This window comes from Mesoplodon bidens (assembly GCF_964165515.1).
Source record: "Mesoplodon bidens genome assembly, chromosome: 14".
Lineage (NCBI taxonomy): Eukaryota > Metazoa > Chordata > Mammalia > Artiodactyla > Ziphiidae > Mesoplodon > Mesoplodon bidens.
The window spans coordinates 30,223,950-30,244,080 of NC_138170.1; the positions used below are offsets into that span (position 1 = coordinate 30,223,950).

At 42.1% G+C, this 20,131-nt stretch overlaps 1 protein-coding gene across 2 annotated transcripts in view; it reads right to left on the reverse strand.

The window, feature by feature from the left end:
• ANXA4 (annexin A4) overlaps positions 1-19,925 on the reverse strand; it is a 76,163-nt gene extending 56,238 nt beyond the window's left edge. The window contains exon 1 of one of the 2 annotated variants that reach the window (XM_081253493.1): positions 19,796-19,921. The gene's annotated coding sequence lies outside the window, so the exon portion shown is untranslated. Of the gene's footprint in view, positions 1-19,795 lie in introns of both variants that reach the window. The other variant, XM_081253492.1, reaches the window with a different exon arrangement.
• Positions 19,926-20,131: the final 206 nt, after the last annotated feature.

Genomic DNA, 20,131 nt, shown 5'->3' on the forward strand with positions numbered 1-20,131 from the left:
TGCCATCCTTCTGATGGGAAACAGCCATGGGAAGGTCTAAATCTGAGGGCAGTGCAGCCAACACCACAGTCCCAGTGGGGTTTATTTCTCACCCACATAGGAGAATATATTCTCCACCCTGAAGTAGGCAGAGATTTCTTAGATAGGACACAAAAAAGCACTAGCCATAAAAGCCAATATTGACAAGATTCATCAAAATAAAAAAGGTTTGCTCAATAAAAGACACTATTAAGAAAATTAACAGAAGAGCCATAGATTGGGGAAAAATATTCACTGCACATACATCTGACAAAGGACTTGAATCAAGAGTATATAACGAAACTGAGCTATTTGTAATGAGGTGGATAGACCTAGAGTCTGTCATACAGAGTGAAGTAAGTCAGAAAGAGAAAGACAAATACCGTATGCTAACACATATATACGGAATTAAAAAAAAAATGTCATGAAGAACCTAGGGGTAAAACGGGAATAAAGACACAGACCTACTTGAGAATGGACTTGAGGATATGGGGAGGGGGAAGGGTAAGCTGTGACAAAGCGAAAGAGAGGCATGGACATATATACACTACCAAACGTAAGGTAGATAGATAGTGGGAAGCAGCCGCAGAGCACAGGGAGATCAGCTCGGTGCTTTGTGACCGCCTGGAGGGGTGGGATGGGGAGGGTGGGAGGGAGGGAGATGCATGAGGGAAGGGATGTGGGAACAGATGTATATGTATGACTGATTCACTTTGTTATAAAGCAGAAACTAATAAAAAAAAAGAGTATATAACGAGCTAATAACTAATAAGAACCTGCTGTATAGAAAAATAAATTTTAAAATAAGCCTGCAGTTGACTCAACTAGAAGAACAAAAATTAAAAAAATAAAAAATAAAAAGAGTATATAAAGAACTAAAAATCATAATATAAGGATGAACAAGGCAATTTTTAAATGGGCAAAACACTTGAACAGACACTTCACAAAAGATATATGAATGATCAATAAGTATATGAAAACATGCTTGTTATTGGTTATGCAGAAAACACAAATTAAAACCACAATGAGATACCATTTCACATCCCCTAAAATGGTGAAAAAAAAAAAGGAAAACAAAAACTGGACACCATTAAATGTTAGAGAAGATATAGAGCAACTGAAACTTTCAAACACTGTGAACTTGAGAGAACTATTCGGCAGTTTCTAATAAGGTTAAACATGAATCTACCCTTTGACTCAGGATTCCATCTCTTATTTACCCAAGATAAGTGAAAACCCATATCCACAAAAAAACTTGGGCAAGAGTGTTCACATGAGCCCTATTCACAACTGCTCCAATGTCCATCAACAGATAAATGGATAAACAAATTGCAGAATATTCATGCAATGGAATACTATTCAGTAAACTACTGATATAGTGATAACATGGATGAATCTCTAAAATATTATTCTGAGTGAATGAAGCCAAATAAAGTGTTTATATGAAATTTATATGAAATTCTAGAAAAAACAAAGCTAATGTATAATGCCAGAAAGCACAAAAATGGTTGCCTAGGGTCAGGGGTTGGCGGGTGGTGGTGAGGCGGAGGGGATATACCTGCCCAGGAGCATGAGGAAAGGAACTTTAGGGGGTGACTGAAATGTTCCTTATCTTGACTGGGGCAGTGGTACCCAGCTGTATACATTTGTCAAAACTCATTGAACTCACCTCACACCCATTAGGATGGCTACTACTAAAACAAAACAAAATGGGATTTCCCTGGCAGTCCAGTGGTTAAGACTCTGTGCTTCCACTGCAGGGGGCGCAGGTTCGATCCCTGGTCAGGGAACTAAGATCCCACATGGTGCGGCCAAAAAACAAAACCAAAACCAAAACAAAACAGAAAATAAGTGTCAGTGAAGATGTGGAGAAACCGGATTCCTTGTGTACTGCTGGCAGGAGTATAAAATAGTACAGCCACTTTGGAAAACAGCATGGTGGTTCCTTGAAAAGTTAAAAATAGAGTAATTACTACGTGATCCAGCAATTCCACTTATGGGTATATGTATTCTAGGTATATACAATCTGGATATATATATATATATATATATATATATATATATATATATATCTTTCAAAAACATTGAAAGCAGGGACTGAAAGAGATATTTGTATATCCATGTTCACAGCAGCACTATTCAAAATAGCCAAAAGATGGAAGCAACCCATGTGTCAACTGACAGATGAATGGATAAACACAATGTGGTACATACACACAATGGAATATTATTCAGCCTTAAAAAGAAAGGAAATTTGACATGTGCCACAACATGGATGGACCTTGAGGACATTACGCTAAGTGAAATAAGCCAGACACTGTATGATTCCACTTATACTAGGTACTTAGTCAAACTCATAAAACAGAAGGTAGAATGGTAGTGCCAGGGGGTGAGAGAAAGGGAGGAAAAGGAGTTACGGTTTAGCAGATACAGAGTTGCAGTTCCTCAAGATGAAAAGAGTGGTGGTGATAGTCACAAAACAATGTAAATGTGCTGAACGCCACTAAACTGAACCCTTAAAAATAGTTAGGATGGTAAATTTTACCTTACGTGTATTTTACCACAATTTTTTAAATAATTTTTTTCCAATAAAAATTGAATTTTATTTTATTTTTTTATACAGCAGGTTCTTATTAGTTAGCTATTTTATACATATTAGTGTATATAGGTCAATCCCCATCTCCCAGTTCATTCCACCGCTGCCCCACCCCACTTTCCCCGCTTGGTGTCCATATGTTTATTCTCTGCATCTGTGTCTCTATTTCTGGCCTGCAAACTAGTTCATCTGTACCACTTTTCTAGGTTCCACATATATGCCTTAATATACGATATTTGTTTTTCTCTTTCTGACTTACTTCACTCTGTATGACAGTCTCTAGATCCATCCACGTCTCTACAAATGACCCAATTTCATTTCTTTTTATGGCTGAGTAATATTCCATTGTACATATGTACCACATCTTCTTTATCTTACATGTCTTTTACCACAGTTTTTAAAAAATAATTTTTAAAAAGTGAACTCCTTAAAAAAAAACAAACCTTCTTGAACTAAGCACTTAAGATCTGTGCATTTTATTGTATGTAAATTATACTTCAATAAGATAATAAACATGTCTACAGCCAAAAGTATATGATTAGGATAACACACACCTATACAGCTCTGTAGGCTGACAGTGGCCTCTCAGGGGAAGCCTGCTGCTGTTCTCTTTCATTTAGCAATACCCACTCAAAGGCAAAATCCAACTCAGTGGAATCCAAAAATCCATACAGCTTTTGCACAGCATCACGGGTAAAACCATGGCTCCTCAGGGATAACAACTATTCAAAGAGAAAAATCTGTTCGGCATGGTTAAGCTTTGCCACAGGTTACACTGTATTCCCAATCCATTTTCCAAGTTATTTTAGAATTAGAGGCCCTCAAGGAAATGCGAAAGGTCACTTAATTCCATGTTCCCCTTCAGAAATACCATAAGTAAACTATTCCAGGCAAGTAAGACTCTAAGACAGGAACCCCACTAGCTGTTCACCTAGGATGATCACAAGCTACTGGTGCTGATCTCCAGTTCTTGTCTCTTCTATCACCAGAGCTTCTGTATGTCCATCTGCACCTGGGTTACCCGGACCCCTCCTTATGAATCACAAACAGGTCACATATTTTGAGACCCAAATTCCAAGGTTGACCAGTACTCTTGATCTCCTGTCTTGTCTCAGCCATCATAAGTCTTAGGGGCAAACAAGGGGAGCACCTCATCAGAAAAAAGAACCCTGGATCTAATCTCTTATAATCTTTCCCAGAGAAACTAAAATCCACTCCATCGTTCTTTACAAAATCCTTGTGATGCAGGAAGGGAGGAGACAGACGGGACCCGAATGAGAAACTATAGTACTGGAGGGGAGTGATGGGTAAAGAGGCGGTGAGAAAGTCTGATGTGGCCAGGCATCCTCTTGTCCTGCTAGGGTTTGTGTGCCTGTAGGCAGGAAAACAGGTATTATGCAGCCCAGGCCTTCCCTTACCAACACCACCACTTCTGTTCGCCACAAGGGAAGAAAACACTCTTCCTAAATGAACAGGAAAAGCAACTAGGTTTTCCTTCACAGATTTACACTGCTTCAACCTTGGAGATCTGGAAGCGAGCAGAGAATAAACACTGCTCTCTTAAATGTCACATTTTCTTCTGGCACCTTCACACCCTGCAAATATGCAAGGTCTAGCTCTGTGGGCAGTTCCACCCACCCCCCCACCCCGGATCAGACGCTCCCTCAGTGGGCCAGCACAGGGTTCTATTTCCAAATCTTTCCAGAGTTCAAGCTGACTCTGAAAGAATACAAAAACAGAACTGTTAAAATTCTCCCACAGTGGATGTCTGATTCACACAGGGAACTTGCTATTTCTGATGCCGCCTCTCCCAGTTTTTTCATTAAAAACCTCACGAAGTGGGGGTGGTGGTGGGATGAATTGGGAGATTGGGATTGACATATATACACTAATATGTATAAAATAGGTAACTAATAAGAACCTGCTGTATTTAAAAAAATTAAATTAAATTAAAAAAAAAAAACTCATGAAGTCACGGGGAGGCAATGGAAGAAACTCCGTGACAAAACCCAAAGCTCTAGGACCGACATGAGACAATGTCAGAAGCTGAGAGGAACTGAAACTAACTTGAGGCAGATGGAGTGAGTGTGTGTGTGTGTGTGTGTGTGTGAGAGAGAGAGAGAGAGAGAGAGAGGGAGATAGTGGGGAGACGGGTTACACACCCCCATCAGCTGTCTGATGTGGGGATCCATCCAGAAAACCCCAGCCCAGCCCAGCCACCTGAGTTGAGAAGCTGTGAGGTGGACGCTTAACTCACCCTATTCATCCCCAAACCAGACAAGAGGCAGAGTAGAGGCAGGGAAAGGTGACCAGTGAAAAGAACCCTGGCAGAAATGCATCATTTATATATCAGAGAACCGGGCATTGTGGGTAGGAAAAGATGCTACCTCGGAGAGGCAGAAAGAAACAAAGAGAAAACCAGCTAGAGGTGGGAATTCGATCAGGCACTGTACAAACAACCTTCTCTCCTGCTTAAAGCTGATGCCGGGCTTCCCTGGTGGCACAATGGTTAAGAATCTACCTGCCAATGCAGGGGACACAGGTTCGAGCCCTAGTCCAGGAAGATCCTACATGCCGCAGAGCAACTAAGCCCGTGCGCCACAACTACTGAGCCTGAGCTCTAGACCCTGCGAGCCCTAACTACTGAAGCCTGTGTGCCACAACTATTGAAGCCCGCGCGCCTAGAGCCTGTGCTCTGCAACGAGAAGCCACCGCGATGAGAAGCCTGAGCACTGCAACAAAGAGTAGCCCCCGCTCTCAGCAACTAGAGAAAACCTGGGTGCAAGCAAAGACACAATGCAGCCAAAAAAAAAAAAATTAAATTAAATGAATAAATAAATTTAAAAAAAAAGCTGATGCCAACACAAAATGGTGCACAGAATGGGACCAGTGTCCCGTCCACCCTATCCTTGACAGACACAGTCTATACCTGTGCCGTGCAATGCCACAGCCACGAGCCACAAGTGGTTATGAGTAACTGAAATGCAGCTAGTGTGACAGAGAAAATAACTTTAAATTTTGTTTAATTTTAATTAAGTTTAAAGTTTTAAATTGAGGCAGTATAAGATATTTTTCCATAACACACAGCTGCAATGTTTTGGTGGGGTCACATTTCACTTTAACCATTGCGCTGTGCAGTGCGCATGTCAGGCACGTTGCATCTGTTCTAGTTTTACATCTAATCATACCGCCAATCCACTTGGTGTCAACGGATTGATTCACTTTGACTGATACTATCTAAGGATTGATTCAACATTTTCAATGTGTTTATTTGAATATGTCTTGCAGACAGCATGAATTACAGTGATATCTATGTAAACTTTGTAATCACATTTAAATACTTATTTTAATTAAAACATTTTCTAGTGTGAAAAAATAGCTATGGACACATTTAAAAATTTTAAATGAAGGCAGCTTACTGATGTGGAATTGAGTGGAGAGGCAGAAGCATTATGACTGGCACAGTAAGGAAAAAGAGATTCAGTTGGCATAAGAGTTAGTGAATTAACTGGGACAGGTGCAGTTTTAAAAGTGATATGCTATAGCACAGGGAGATCAGCTCGGTGCTTTGTGACCGCCTGGAGGGGTGGGATAGGGAGGGTGGGAGGGAGACGCAAAAGGGAGGGGATATGGGAACATATGTATATGTATAACTGATTAAATTTGTTATAAAGCAAAAAATAATAAAATAAAATAAAATGGGATGACTGACACAATATAGTAAAGCAATTATACTCCAATAAAGATATTTTTTAAAATGGGGAAAAAAAAAGAGGGGAATCCTCATGGGAACCTCATCCTTCCACCCCCACCATAGACTTGCTGTGGCTGTCTTTCATGAACTGATTTGTGCGGTCAGTTTACAGATGAACCTTGGGAACACAGGTTCTTTTGTAATTAATGCTCCCTGCTATCCAAGCAGAATTTGGAGATAAGAAAACATGTGTTCTGGGATAAGCATATCCGAACCAACAAGCAGCATCCACCTCCACTGTTAACTTGGACACCAAGATTTAGTTCTACCTAGGTTTCAAGTAGATGAAGAAGGAAGGGTGTTTGTTAGAATTAGATTTGGCTAAAAGAGACAAAAAAAAAAAAAAAAAGTGATATGCTAGGACTTCCCTAATGGTCCAGTGGGGAAGACTCTGCACTCCCAATGCAGGGGGCCTGGGTTCCATCCCTTGTCAGGGAATTAGATCCCACATGCTGTAACTGAAAAGATCCTGCATGCCACAACTAAAACCCAGCACAGCCAAAATACGTAAGTAAGTAAGTAAATAAATAAATAATTCTTAAAAATAAAAAATAAAAAAATAAAGTGATATGCTTTTCATTTTAAAGTCAAATCAATTCTAAAAAAGATGAACCAGTTTTTTCAATGTGGATGCAAATATTACAGGAAAATTATTTTTTGGTACTTAAGTTTTTTGGAAAACTTACGTATGGTTGAAATAATGTGAGTATGTGAATCCACATGAAAACTAAACTTTATTAAATCTAAATACAGATCAAGTATGTCTGATGAAACTTCAGCAATAGAATTCAGATATTCTGTCAGTGTAAAATACACACCGGTTTGTTAAGACTTAGTACGAAAAGAATCCTGTAAAATATCTCATTAATAATTTCTTACACTGATTATACATTGAAATGATAATACTTGGAATCTATTGGGTAAGATAATTGATATTATTAATTTCACCTGTATCTTTATTTTTAAAAATGTGACTACTAGGTAATTCAAACTTACATTTGTGTCTCACTTTATATTTCTATTACATACCTTGTGTAATAATAATTGAGATAGCTATTGTTGAGCACTTATAATGTGTCAGACACTGTTCTAAACACTTTACGTGAATGATTATCTCAGATTATCTCTTTTAGATCTCACCAAGAAAATTATTTATCTTCTTGGTGCCTTAATTTCCCCATTTGTTAAAAAAAGAAAGAAAAACACATTATGGGTCTATGACAAAAGAAACACATTATGGGTCTATGACAAAAGAACAAAAGCCTCAGAATATTTAAAGGCAAAGCTTATCCCTGAAAATAACCCACTTAATTATTCATAAGAAACATTCAGGGAACCATTGTCAGAAGAACACATTCTAAATAGGAGGAGAAAATGATTAGCATAATAACATCAAGAAATCCTTTGAGACTAAAGAGTTTGGCTTAAATATTCTGTATTCAGCACATCAAGGCTGAGATTAATTTTCTATGATCACCCTTTTCCTCCCTCCCAAGTGGCAAGAGATTTTTTTTGATTTAATTTTATAAGAAATTTACTTTTGAAAAACAGTGACTTTTTTTTTTTTTTTTTTGGCTGCGTTTGGTCTTCGTTGCTGCGCACCGGCACCGGCTTTCTCTAGTTGTGGCGAGCGAGGGCTACTCGTCGTTGCGGTGCATGGGCTTCTCATTGCAGTGGCTTCTCTTTTTGCAGAGCAAGGGCTCTAGGCGCACGGGCTTCAGTAGTTGCGGCTCGCGGGCTCAGTAGTTGTGGCGCATGGGCTTAATTGCTCTGTGGCATGTGGGATCTTCCTGGACCAGGGCTCGAACCCGTGTCCCCTGCATTGGCAGGCGGATTCTTAACCACTGCTCCACCTAGGAAGTCCCATGGCAAGAGATTTTATTTTTAAAACACTCATGTGTATTTAAGAGGGCTTACCAAATCACATCTAAATAATATTCTTTTCACTACTGTTTGGATTCAACTATTTTTTTCCCCCATAAAAATAAATCCTCCAGCAGGAGTCCTTCTAAAAGACATGGAGACTATCTGCAGAGATCATAAAAAATCTAATATTAACACCTTAAGAGGGACTTCCCTGGTGGTCCAGTGGTAAAGAATCCACCTTACAATGCAGGGGACGCGGGTTTGATCCTTGGTCGGGGAACTAAGATCCCACATGCCGCGGGGCAACTAAGCCCATGCGCCGCAACTACTGAGCTCACAGCGCCTCAACTAGAGAGCCCGCGAGCTGCAAACTACAGAGCCCACGCGCTCTGTAGCCCACACGCCACAATTTGAGAAGAGAAAACCCCCGCACCACAACTAGAGAGAAGCCCAGGAGCTGCAATGAAAGATCCCTCATGCATCAACAACCACCCCAGTGCATGCTGCAACTAAGACCAAACGAAGCCAAAAAAAAAAATTTTTTTAAACACCTTAAGAGATCACAGAAAAGATAAAACAGAAAATACTGGGTAGCTTTTAAAAAATAACCTTTATTTATTATAAAATGTACACGGCAGAAAATTTATTATTTGGTTTTATTTCTGTTTTAGCAACCTCAGGATTTTGTAATTGTAACAATGACGTATGGACCCAGGATAGTTAGCATTAATTTTGTCACCTCTGTTTCTCTCCAGTTGTTATTATTTAAGTTGCCTGCATGGTCTGATAAACTTGTTTCCCAAACCCAGTGAGAATGTGGGCAGAGGTAGAATTTGCCAGTGCAGTGCTAATAATTATGGATCTTTCCTACAAATGGAAAAGATCAACTTTCATAGAATTTTAGAGACTATAAGGTCTTAAGTAATCACATCTATTTCCCCCTTTGATTTTATTTTGTAAATTATTAAGTCAACTTTAAGCACTGAAAAGGTCATTTAAAAAAATGTAAACTTACCATCAACTTTCACTTCTGTTTGTTCCAACCTTTTAGCACAGTTGTAATCACAGTGTGTATATCATTTTATGTTCTACTCTCTCCTCTTAATTTTCCTAATTCTACACAATCATATTTATTATTTTACTAAATTTATATTCTTCCACTGTATTGATATAATTTATTCAATGTCCCTCTACTATTGGTTGTTCAGGTTTTTTTATGCTATGACTACAATCTTTAGAGTTAGCATTGTAGATTTTATTCTTCTTTTGACCTATTCCTTGTGATATCTGATAATTATATTTCCAGTTGTCCTCCAAAGTTAAAAGGATATCCAAATCCCAGCCAGCCATAAGCTTGTTTGCTTGCTTTATTTACTATTTATTTATAATTTAATATTTAGGAGGTATAGTATTGAACCTTACCGTTGGTTTAACTTGCTTTTTTGAATGAGTAGCAGGAACACTCTCTTCTCTTTTTCCACTTGTATCCTTCTTTGTGAATTATTTGTTTGCATTTTTTGCCCATTTTTGGGATCTTGCTGCTTCTCTAACACATTTCTAGAAATTATGAATATATTATAAAATTTAATATTTTATATCAAGAATTTATTATGTATCTTTCCAATTTCATATTCTCCTTTTAGTACAGTCAAAATTCGAGAGAAAAACTGTAAATCATACCTTTGTACTTTGTACTCTTCCCATCCTTTCCTTCGTACTCTTCCCTCTTATTATTACTTCAATGGTTAGAAAAGTCTCTTTTTTGGTGAAATGTTGATAACTGTTGAGCTGGGTGAGGAACAGGTATATGGGGCTTCATTTTACTGTTCTCCCACTTTGGGTATATGTGGGGAAAAGTCCATAATGAAAACTTTTTAAAAAAGTCTCTCTTCCCCATTGCTAGAATAAGTGCTTTATTTTATTTCTACTAGCTTCTCTCCCACCCCTTTCATGTTCCATTTGAGGAAACTCTTGCCCAGGAGGTTAAAGTCACTCGCTTACTATATGACTCATCCAGTTTCCTACCCACTAAACTTAGCCATCACGTCTTCTTTTTTAGGCATGGGGAAAACACCCAATGACATGGCTATTTGGAAACAGCTAGAATTCAATTCAAGAAAGTCTGGCTGGAAGATCCCAAGTAGCTGGTGCTTTATCCCTACAAGCTTACTCCAACCCTGCTCCACCAGCGAGACATGAGGACACCAGGGGTGTGCTAATAAACTAACAGCCGGCTCTCCAGGGAAAGAAACCCCTGGTTTGTCTCCATTTCTTTGGTGTAAATATTTCCAACATGACCAATTTCAACTTACTTATGTGGTGTCACTGAACTTGGAGCTGGGAATAAGTAGACAGCATTACACCATTATATAGTATTTCCACCACACAGACATAAGAGACCATATATAATAGTAAAATGTAGTAAAATAATTGGAAAGTGATGGGCTGTTTTAAATAAAACTTATTTAAAAATAAATATATAAATACATAAAACTTATTTATAAATATGTCTATTTTAATGCAATGTATTTACACCTAAGTTCATTTAACTGAATTTTTAAAATTGATTTATTTTATTTATTTATTTTTGGCTGTGTTGGGTCTTCGTTGCTGCATGCGGGCTTTCTCTAGTTGCAGCGAGCGGGGGCTACTCTTGCAGTGCGTGGGCTTCTCATTGCGGTGGCTTCTCTTGTTGCAGAGCAAGGGCTCTAGGAGCACAGGCTTCAGTAGTTGTGGCCCCCGGGCTTAGTTGCTCCATGGCATGTGGGATCTTCCCGGACCAGGACTCGAACCCATGTCCCCTGCATTGGCAGGTGGATTCTTAACCACTGCGCCACCAGGGAAGCCCTAATTGAATTTTAAATCATGGCTATATTTAACAATCAGCTTGCAAAACCCCTGAACATTTAATAACCATCTCTGATGGATTGATACAAGAACGCTCCAGCACACCACTGGGAGAAGAGAGATGAAGGATGATTTTCTTTTTAATTGTGGTAAAATATGCACAACAAAACTTACCATTTTAACAATTTTTAAGTGTACAGTTCAGTGGCATTAATTACATTCCCAATATCATGCAACCATCACCACATCCCAAACAGAAACCCTGTACCCATTAAATAATAACTCGATATTCCCCCCTCACCCCAGCCTTGGCTAACCATCATTCTACTTCCTGTCTCAATGAATTTGAATTTGGCTTTTCTGGGCATCTCCTATATGTGGAATCATATTTGTTCTTCTGTGTCTGGATTATTTCACTTGGCATAATGTTCTCAAAGTTCTTCTATCAATATGTTTGAACACATATCAGAAATTCATTCCTTCTTAAGGTAAAAGCAGGAATTTAAGACCAATATTTAAGGCCACCTTTAGTGCCCAGACAACCATGCTTGGCCTGGAGGGAGGGTGTGTGGATAGCACTTCATCTTCTCACTTCTGAGGAATAAGCCTTCCCCAAATTCACTGAAGTACAGAAAACCCTGGGAATCCAGTCCACCCAAAGCATGGCTCTGGTGGGGAGGTCACAGGGCAGCTTTAATAGGGAGCACAAAAGAACCTGAAAAAGGTAGAAGGCGCCATTTGCATGATTAAAATCCCACGACGTTTATCTTTTCAATAAATCCAGACCAGTATTTCAACCTAAAAGAAGTTCATACAACCTAGTGGCTGTGAAAGTGTGGTTCCCAGACCAAGAACGTCACCATCAACTGAGAATTTGTTAAAAGTGTAAATTCTCGGGCCCAACCTCAGACCTACAGAATCCAAAACTCTGGGGCTGGGGCCCAGCAACTTAGTTTTTAAGAAGCCCACCAGGTGATTCTGATGCATTCTCCAATTTGAGAACCACTGCTTTAGAGTAATGATTCTAGATTCCAACTACTGATGCCTAAAATGGTCCCTAAACCATCCCATGGGCATTTTATAAGTGTAGATTCCCCATCAAGAATAAGGTAGTGGGGGGAAAAACAGGCAAAATTTTATTAATGGAAGCGGGGGGTATCATAACATTAACACCATTTAATATATACAAGCATAGCTATGCATAAATATGACTCAGGAAATATGTTTGGCAAAGATTATTTAAACAGCAGAGTTCTCAAAACCACCCACTGCAAACATGCTTTACTTCTGGCAGGCCTGATCTGTTAATTTATAAGATCTGTGAAACTCCAAATTCAAGTCTCTTCCTACATGTGAGTGCTAGTCTAGGCTATAAAGGAGGACATTCAGCATTGGAGGTAGGAGGCTAGGAATCCAGAATAAGGGCGGAGCTCCAGTCCCTGCTCCAAGATTCAACCCCACTATGAGAGCCAGTTTATTCTGGCATAAATCTGAGATAGTTGTGTCTATTGTGCAGGATTTCTGCCAGGATTAGCAATAATGTCAATCCCATCATACCCTCCTTCCTCATTAAGAGAACGTTCATGAGTTGACAGACTGGGTTTGGTAAACCAGGAAGGTGAGACGCCCCAGGAAGAAATAATGACTGGTCCAAGGCAAGCCCATTCCAACCGCCACAATGGTCTATGAGTGGCCATGTGACACACTCTGGCCAAGGAGAAATAAAGGCAAACCTGCCAAGGGGCTTGGAGACAGAGCGTCCCCCAGGCTAAAAAAGATATCGAGTCAGCCTACCAACTTCCTCCTTCCTTCTGGCCTTGGATGATGTCAGGACTTGGCGTCTGGAGCTACGGCTTGAAAAAGATTCTAATTAGTACAGAGGGTAAAGCACCTAGAACGGTACCTGGGAAAAGTCCTCAAATTTTAGTGTGCACGAAAATCACTCAGGGAGTGTTTAGAAAAATGGATTTGGGCGATGCTAGACTCTAGAGCTTGAGTCAGTAAATATTGGGTGGGGCTCAAAGACCTTATATACTCAAGTTCCAATAAGTACCCCTGCTTATTCTCCTCACACCCAGTTCCAGGCCCTGATTCTCATTTAGGTAGTCCCTGCATGAGACCCCCCCATTCCAAAACTGCCACTTGCTGTGTGGGCAGGCACTCATTGTCTTTACTTAAATAGTTATTTTGCCCCAATCAGGTACTAGGCATTGTGAGAGAAACAGAGATGAAGAAGATCTTGCTCTCAAGGAGCATGTAAGCTAGTAAGAGAAACAAAACAGGTATATAACCAATCCAATGACAAAGCAGTGCTCGGCAATTATTATAAGACCTTCAGGGTGGCGAGAGACTACAGACTAAGTCGTCCCACCACCACCCAAGAGAGTCAAAAAGCTCTCATTTGATTAAAGCTTAGAAAGACAGACAGGATTTAAACAGCAAAGAGGTCTGTAGGCAAAGACAGTAAAAATGAAGCCTCAGCTCTGATTATGAATGGTAAGACTTATTTGGAAATGAGTATAGTTGACCCTTGAACAATACAGGCTTGAACTTCCCCAGGGCCACTTATACCTGAGCTTTTTTCACTAAATTCTCCTGCACCAGTACACCATCCACAGATGGTTGAATCCTCGGGTGTAGAACCAAGGATACTGGGAACCAAGGATAAGCAGATGGACTGTAAAGTGATACGTGGATTTTCAACTGGGCAGGAAGTGAACAACCCCCGAGTTGTTCAAGGGTCAAATGCATTACGTGTGGAGTTGGGCTGGTTTAAGGACATGAAGAGAGTAGAGGTAAAGGCTGGAACAGTCATTTTCAAAAATGGGTTGTTCTGTGGGGCTTGGAGGTTGGACTGAATTTTCCAGGCAATGAAAAATAGCACATTCATTCAGCATCCCTTTGGTGAGCACTTACTGTGCACTGGGCCAGAGGACGGGGGGCACATGGCCCTGCCCTCAGAGGAGCTCAAAGCTGAGGGGAGGGCACAGGCCTGTAATCAGGCACAAAAGTGTGAACATTCCTGTGGTAGGGGAATCACAGGGAGACAGGAGCACCCAGGGGAGACCCCTCACCCAGATTAAGCCAATCAGGGATGAAGACTATGTCCAAGCCAAACCTTAAAGAGTTGGCCTAGTGTAGGGCAGGGAAGCAGGGAGTCTTGTGTTTCCAAGGCTGAATCTCTGACTTGATTTCCTTCCTGGTACCCAGAGCTTCCTTTTTATTTAAAAACATTTATCACATAACTGTGCTAAGCAGATGCAAAAGAAAACAGGGATTTATAACCTAGGCCAGCAGTTTGTACTATGGGATCCCTGGACTCTCTAAGACCTATCCCCCAATAATTGGTCCTGTCTCCCATGGGCCTACAGAATGGCCTTAATTTCTGAGGGCCATAAGCCCTTCTTCTCCTAGCCCACCTCCAGGATGGTTCCTCCTCCAGGAAGCCTCCTCTGACCACCCAGGATGGAGTTAGGTATACCCACTCAGTTCTATGGCAGCCTGTGCATAGTGTATCAAATCATTTATCATGCAATCTTACGATTTTTTAAATTGTTGATTTGCTTGTTTGTCTCCCTAAGGATGGGGTCTGGGTATTTTATCCTTGAATATCTAGCATATGTCACACTGTATAATAAATGAATGAACCTTTTTCCATTTGGCGGGGGTCACTGACATCCTGCCTACCCCCTGAAGACCCTTCTCTGAGGTGCTGAGCTGCCTCTCCTGCCCCTAGATGCTGCCCCAAGTCTTGCTCCCATAGGGATGCACCACCAGCATCATGACACAGCACATCATCCTCGTTTGATGTCTGCTCCACTCCTCACCTAACAGCTGGGACTCCCTGCCTACTTAGAATGACCCAGGCGACATCAAATCCATCTTGGACCAGTGGTTTGGACATAGCCTCTACCTCTTTACCTCTGAAAAAGTCCAACGCCGTAGTCAGCTTAATCTACCAGCCCTGCCTTCTCACGCTGATTCCCCAATTTTTACCCATTATATAGTATAACAGAGTAGTAAGCACAGGAGATAGAATCAGACTGCCAAGTTCAAACCTTGGCTCTATCACTTGCTAGTATGTGATGTCGAGCAAATTCCTCAATCCCTTTGTGCCTCAGTTTCTGCATCAGTATAATGGAGACGACATTAGCAGGACCCACCTAACATAGGTGAAAAATTTTTTTAAAATAACATGCCAGGTGTTTGGCACAGGGTCAGGCTCATAGGGACACTAGGTTTCAGCCTACAGACAGGCAGAGACCTCACAGACTGAGCTGCAGAAGGAGGTCCAGGCTCTGAAGCCAAAGCCAGGTCTCCGAGTGCCCATGACCTGATATCACTGTGAGGACTTTGACAAAGCACCCTGCCCCAGCAGGTCTATCTAGTCTACAAGCTGTGACTTATCCCATCTACCTCCTCTCTCTGCTTCTGCAGCTAAAAATACATAGAACCATCGGACCATTTAAATGCAGAACTTTCCCCACCATGCAAGTCAAGGCACCTTACAATATTTTTGCAACCAGTTAAAGTATAGCCAAATGAAATGTATGAGTGATTCTACTTCATCTCATTGGAAACCAAAGCACATTCCATGCTAGCTCTTTGTATACAAATAAGAAAGTATATGACCATATATTAATTTTAAGGTTGGGAAAGTTGATAATTGTATATTCTTCATTTCTGTTTTATTCTCCCTCTTCACAAGCAGTGTTAAATGGACAGGTGCTATCTGTAACTCTCTGTTTTAAAAAGCTGACAATACATGAACATGATTAAAAAAAAAACTCAAATAGTACCAAAAAGTATATGTTGATAAGTCTGTAAGTACTTCAACTCCCTCCAACTACATTGGCAGTCATAATTTTCCTGTGTATCCTTTCAGAAGTATTTATGCATTAACAAGTACCTAAGAATGAATATAAATAGCCACCACAATTCTTATATACAGAAATGTTAGCATATCTTGTAAACCTGTATTTTGCTTTAAATATATATATATCTCCAATATCATTCTATATCTGTTCCTATCAACCTGCACCACTTTTTAACAGCTGCATTGTATTATACTGCATGGATGTTCCATAACTTAACCAGTCCCTTACTGATAGATATTTAGATCGTCTCCAAACTTTTGGTGCTACAGACAATGCTGCAATGTATATATCCTTGTACACATGTCTCCACACACATGTCCAAGTATATCTTTAAGATAAATTCCTAGTATTCAAATTGATGGAACAAAAGTAAATGGACTTTAAAATTTTGAGAAACATTGCCAAATTTCAGGGCAATTCTTAACACAATGTTTAGGCATCCATGGTTGGGATTAGAAGGGTGTCCGTAAACCCCTTGAGACTGTATGGAGAAATGTCAAATGCATGTTTATTCTTCTCAAGAGAAGATTTGTGGCTTTAATCAGATTCTCAGGGACTTCTCTGGCAGTCCAGTGGTTAAGACTCTGCGTTTCCACTGCAGGGGGCACGGCTTCAGTTCCTGGTCGGGGAACTAAGATCCCACATGTTGTGTGGCACGGCCAAAAAATAAAAATAAATAAATAAAACAAGAAAAGATTTTCAAAGGGGTCTGTGACTCTAACAAGATTGAGAACCAGTGAGTCAATGGGTCCTTGTACAGCATCAAAAAGCAGCAATAACAGAAGCTGAAGCTAAGCAGGATCCAGAAAATGCCTTCCTGAGCCCCTTGGAGAGGAGTGAGAAGGCAGGTGCTGGGGACTGTTGACACCCCCGGGCTTGTGTCCACTAAGGACCTCCTCCAGAGGAGATGGCTCCGCTACACATGAATAAGGAGAACTTGTTCCCATTCACCACAGGGCCCCTCTACACCAGCTCCTGGTAATAATTTAATGTTACCTGTTGGGTAGGGGGGGGAAGTGAGTGCCTTAACCCAGAGGATTGAATCCATAGTGACTGGGCAGGGAGGTCTTTCTGATGACTTGACAAAAGTCCACTCATGGGGCCTCCTGATCTGTTTCAAGTCAGGCTGTTCATGCTGTGTTATATCCAGGCCTTAAAGGGTTAATGATGTTGAGGGGGGAAAGGTGAAGGTCTTTTCCAGAGTTATTTACAGTCTGGCCTTTGGCTGCAATTTATCCTTGCTGCTGATTGTGGATAAAATATTCCACATGAGTTTTATGTCTAGCAGTCCAGACTAAGAAGCAGAATGGCAATTTACTGACCTCAAGCATCTTGAACCTTTAAAATAAATTCTTCAAAGGTGGTGGTGCAGGTTCCCACAGCAAAGCTCTCTGTCCAGTTCAAACATAACTGAACACTAACAAGTTATTCCCAATAAAACCAATGACAGGCAGATTCCTGGGTCCCATCCTGTCATACTGATCAGAACTTTTGGGGCAAGAATCTGTGTGCTGTGCAAGCTTCCAGAGGGATGTACCTGAAGTTTGGAAACTATGGCTTTAGAAGTCATCTTAGTTTGACCTTGTCCCCTTCCCAGCTCCATCAGAAAGGGGCTGTTCGGCCTCTGCCCAGATATCTCTGGTGAGAGACTCCCGCCAGCTCCAAAGTCACCCAGCCTACGGGTTTCAAAAGCCACTTCCTTAAGTCCAACCAGAACCTGCCATCCAAAAATTCCTGTCCAGCTCTGCCCAGTGCCACAAAGAGTGAGTCTATTCCCTCATCCACAAGCCAAGCCCTTCCCGAATTTAGGGCCATTCACCTGTATCCCCACACTACTGCCAGGTCCAGTTCTTCCCACCATGGTTTACATATCAGCTTGACCAGAAGAAAGTTGAAAAGGCAAAGAAAAACACTGGTCAAGATTTAGTTAATAAGCCAGGAAGCCACAAATCCAAGTGCCAAATCACTCTGAACCAAGCACTGACAGAGCCACAGTAGGACAGAGAGGATAACAGAACAGGCTTTAGTATCCAGCAGCTGGATTTAAATCTGTTTGCAAAGGGTCTGACCTTGACCAAGGACCACCACTTGGAGCCTCGGGATCCTCTTCTGTAAAACAAGCTTAATAACCCCACCTCAGGTTGAAATAAAGATTAAACAAGTAAACTAGCACGGCTGTTACTCAAAGTCCCTCCAGGGAGGATACTGCAGCATCCACCAAACTGCCTCCATAAGTAGCCCTAACTGCAGTAAAAGCAAACTCCCAAAGGTTAGGTTTGGGTCACATTGCAGCCCAAAGCCCAGGCAAAAAGTTTACAAGTGTCTGTTTTATACGAAGAAGGTATCTAAATTTTGAATCCTACTACAAAGTATATCTGTAATTGTTTTTGTACGGAAAGTGTTTTTATCCTCAAATACCTGGATAAAATTGACACACAAGGAAAATTCCCCCTCTTGTTTATTCTGAAGCTACAAGTACTCCTTGGCACAAGGTCTGTTATTCCGGTGCCTGCCCCTCACCTCCATCTCCCTTGGAGAAGAGCAGGCTTGGTCTACAAGCAGATGAGCAAGGCTGGGAAACAAATGAGCGGCTAGACATAAGCAAAGAAATGGGCCGCAAGATACAGTCTGAGGATGACCAAGCGGCTTCTCACCCTACAGATACTGAGGGCTGGTGTGCTCGGACTTGACTGCAATGTTACCCTCTAAATAGCTTTCAGAGAAAAATTATCCCTAACCAAATGCAAGAACATCTAGGAGGGAAATTCACAGACACCTTTGATCCAGTAGTTGTGTGTATGTCTGTGCCTGCACGTGTACCCCCAAAGCAACAGAAATCTGATCTAAGCTGATGTAGGGGATCCGGCCTTGGCCAGAAAGGGCTCTGGGAAGTCAGCCGGTCCTGGGTGGCTATGGTTACCCATTTCCTCATCCCTGTCCCCTTCCTCTGCTGCTTGCTCTTCCACCTCTGTCATCTTGAGAATTCCCGGGCAACTAAAGAGCGAGGGCTTCCTATCAAGAGAGTTACTTGCAATGTAAGGAGGAGGTGGAGGGTTCTAGAACTGATGGACAATGGGATGGATCATTGGGGGGGGGCCCTCTTCATTCTTCCCACTGTCAGCTGGAGAGAGCAGATGCCCACTTTTCATGAAAGCTGTGGGTTACTCAGGACCCACATGCTCCCAACAGCTTACAGAAGACTTGCATCAATTTGGGAAGCACTTAAAGTTGGGCAGATTGTTGAAAAGCAATAACCTCTTTGGTCCCGAAGTCTCCAGCTGGTTAAAACCATGACTAAAGAGTGAGGCTGTGCCATCGGCAGACTCAGGTCATGGATCTCATAATAATATCAGATTCCCATGTGCCAGGCATTGTGCAGAGGAAGGTACACAAGGAGAGAAAGTGTAAGAGACTAGGAGAAAGGAGTACATTTCTTAAACGGAGTAAAGAAAGAATTAAAAAAGCAAAACTTGGGTGTTGGACTGAGTCAGCTCCAGGCAATATTATTCAATCCCGTGTTTGTAATGCCTAAATCCAGCAACGTGCTTGGCACATGAACTCAATAAATAACTGCGGTGGTCTCTAACTGGTGTACATCCTGAGCTGCATAAGCTGCTCTGGAGGTCCTCCTGGAAGGTGCCGGTGGATAAGGGCGGTGTTTGCCACTCTCTTGCCCACCCGGAGCGAGTCCGGCTCGCTCCACCCTGTGCCTGCCCGGGCGGGCCCGCAGGCCGGCCGCGGGCACCCCCTCCTGGGAGCGGCGCGGCGCCGGACCCGCCACCCCCGCGAGGCCTTCCCGGGCTGTTGCACCCCTTCCGGAGCCCGGGACCCCCTTACCCCTGGGGCTGAGACGGGACAGCGCTCCTTCTCTGCGGTCACCGAGATCACACCCTGGCGGGGCCGGGCAGCAGGTCTTATCCCAGGCGGACCCGCCCCGCTTCGGGGTGGAGACTGAGCCCGAGTTCCTGGTTGTCCCTCTCTGCCCACGAGACCGGAAAAGCCTACGCGGGCGAAGCGCACCTGGACGCCGGGGCCAGGACCGCCGCGCCTGGCGCCCGGGGAGGGGCTGCACCGGCCTCGAGCCCGCGCGTCGCGCTCTCGGCTTTGTCCCCAGCCTGGATCCCAGCTTGCCCGGCCCCGCCAGGCCCCGCTCGGGCTCCCTCGAGTCGAAGC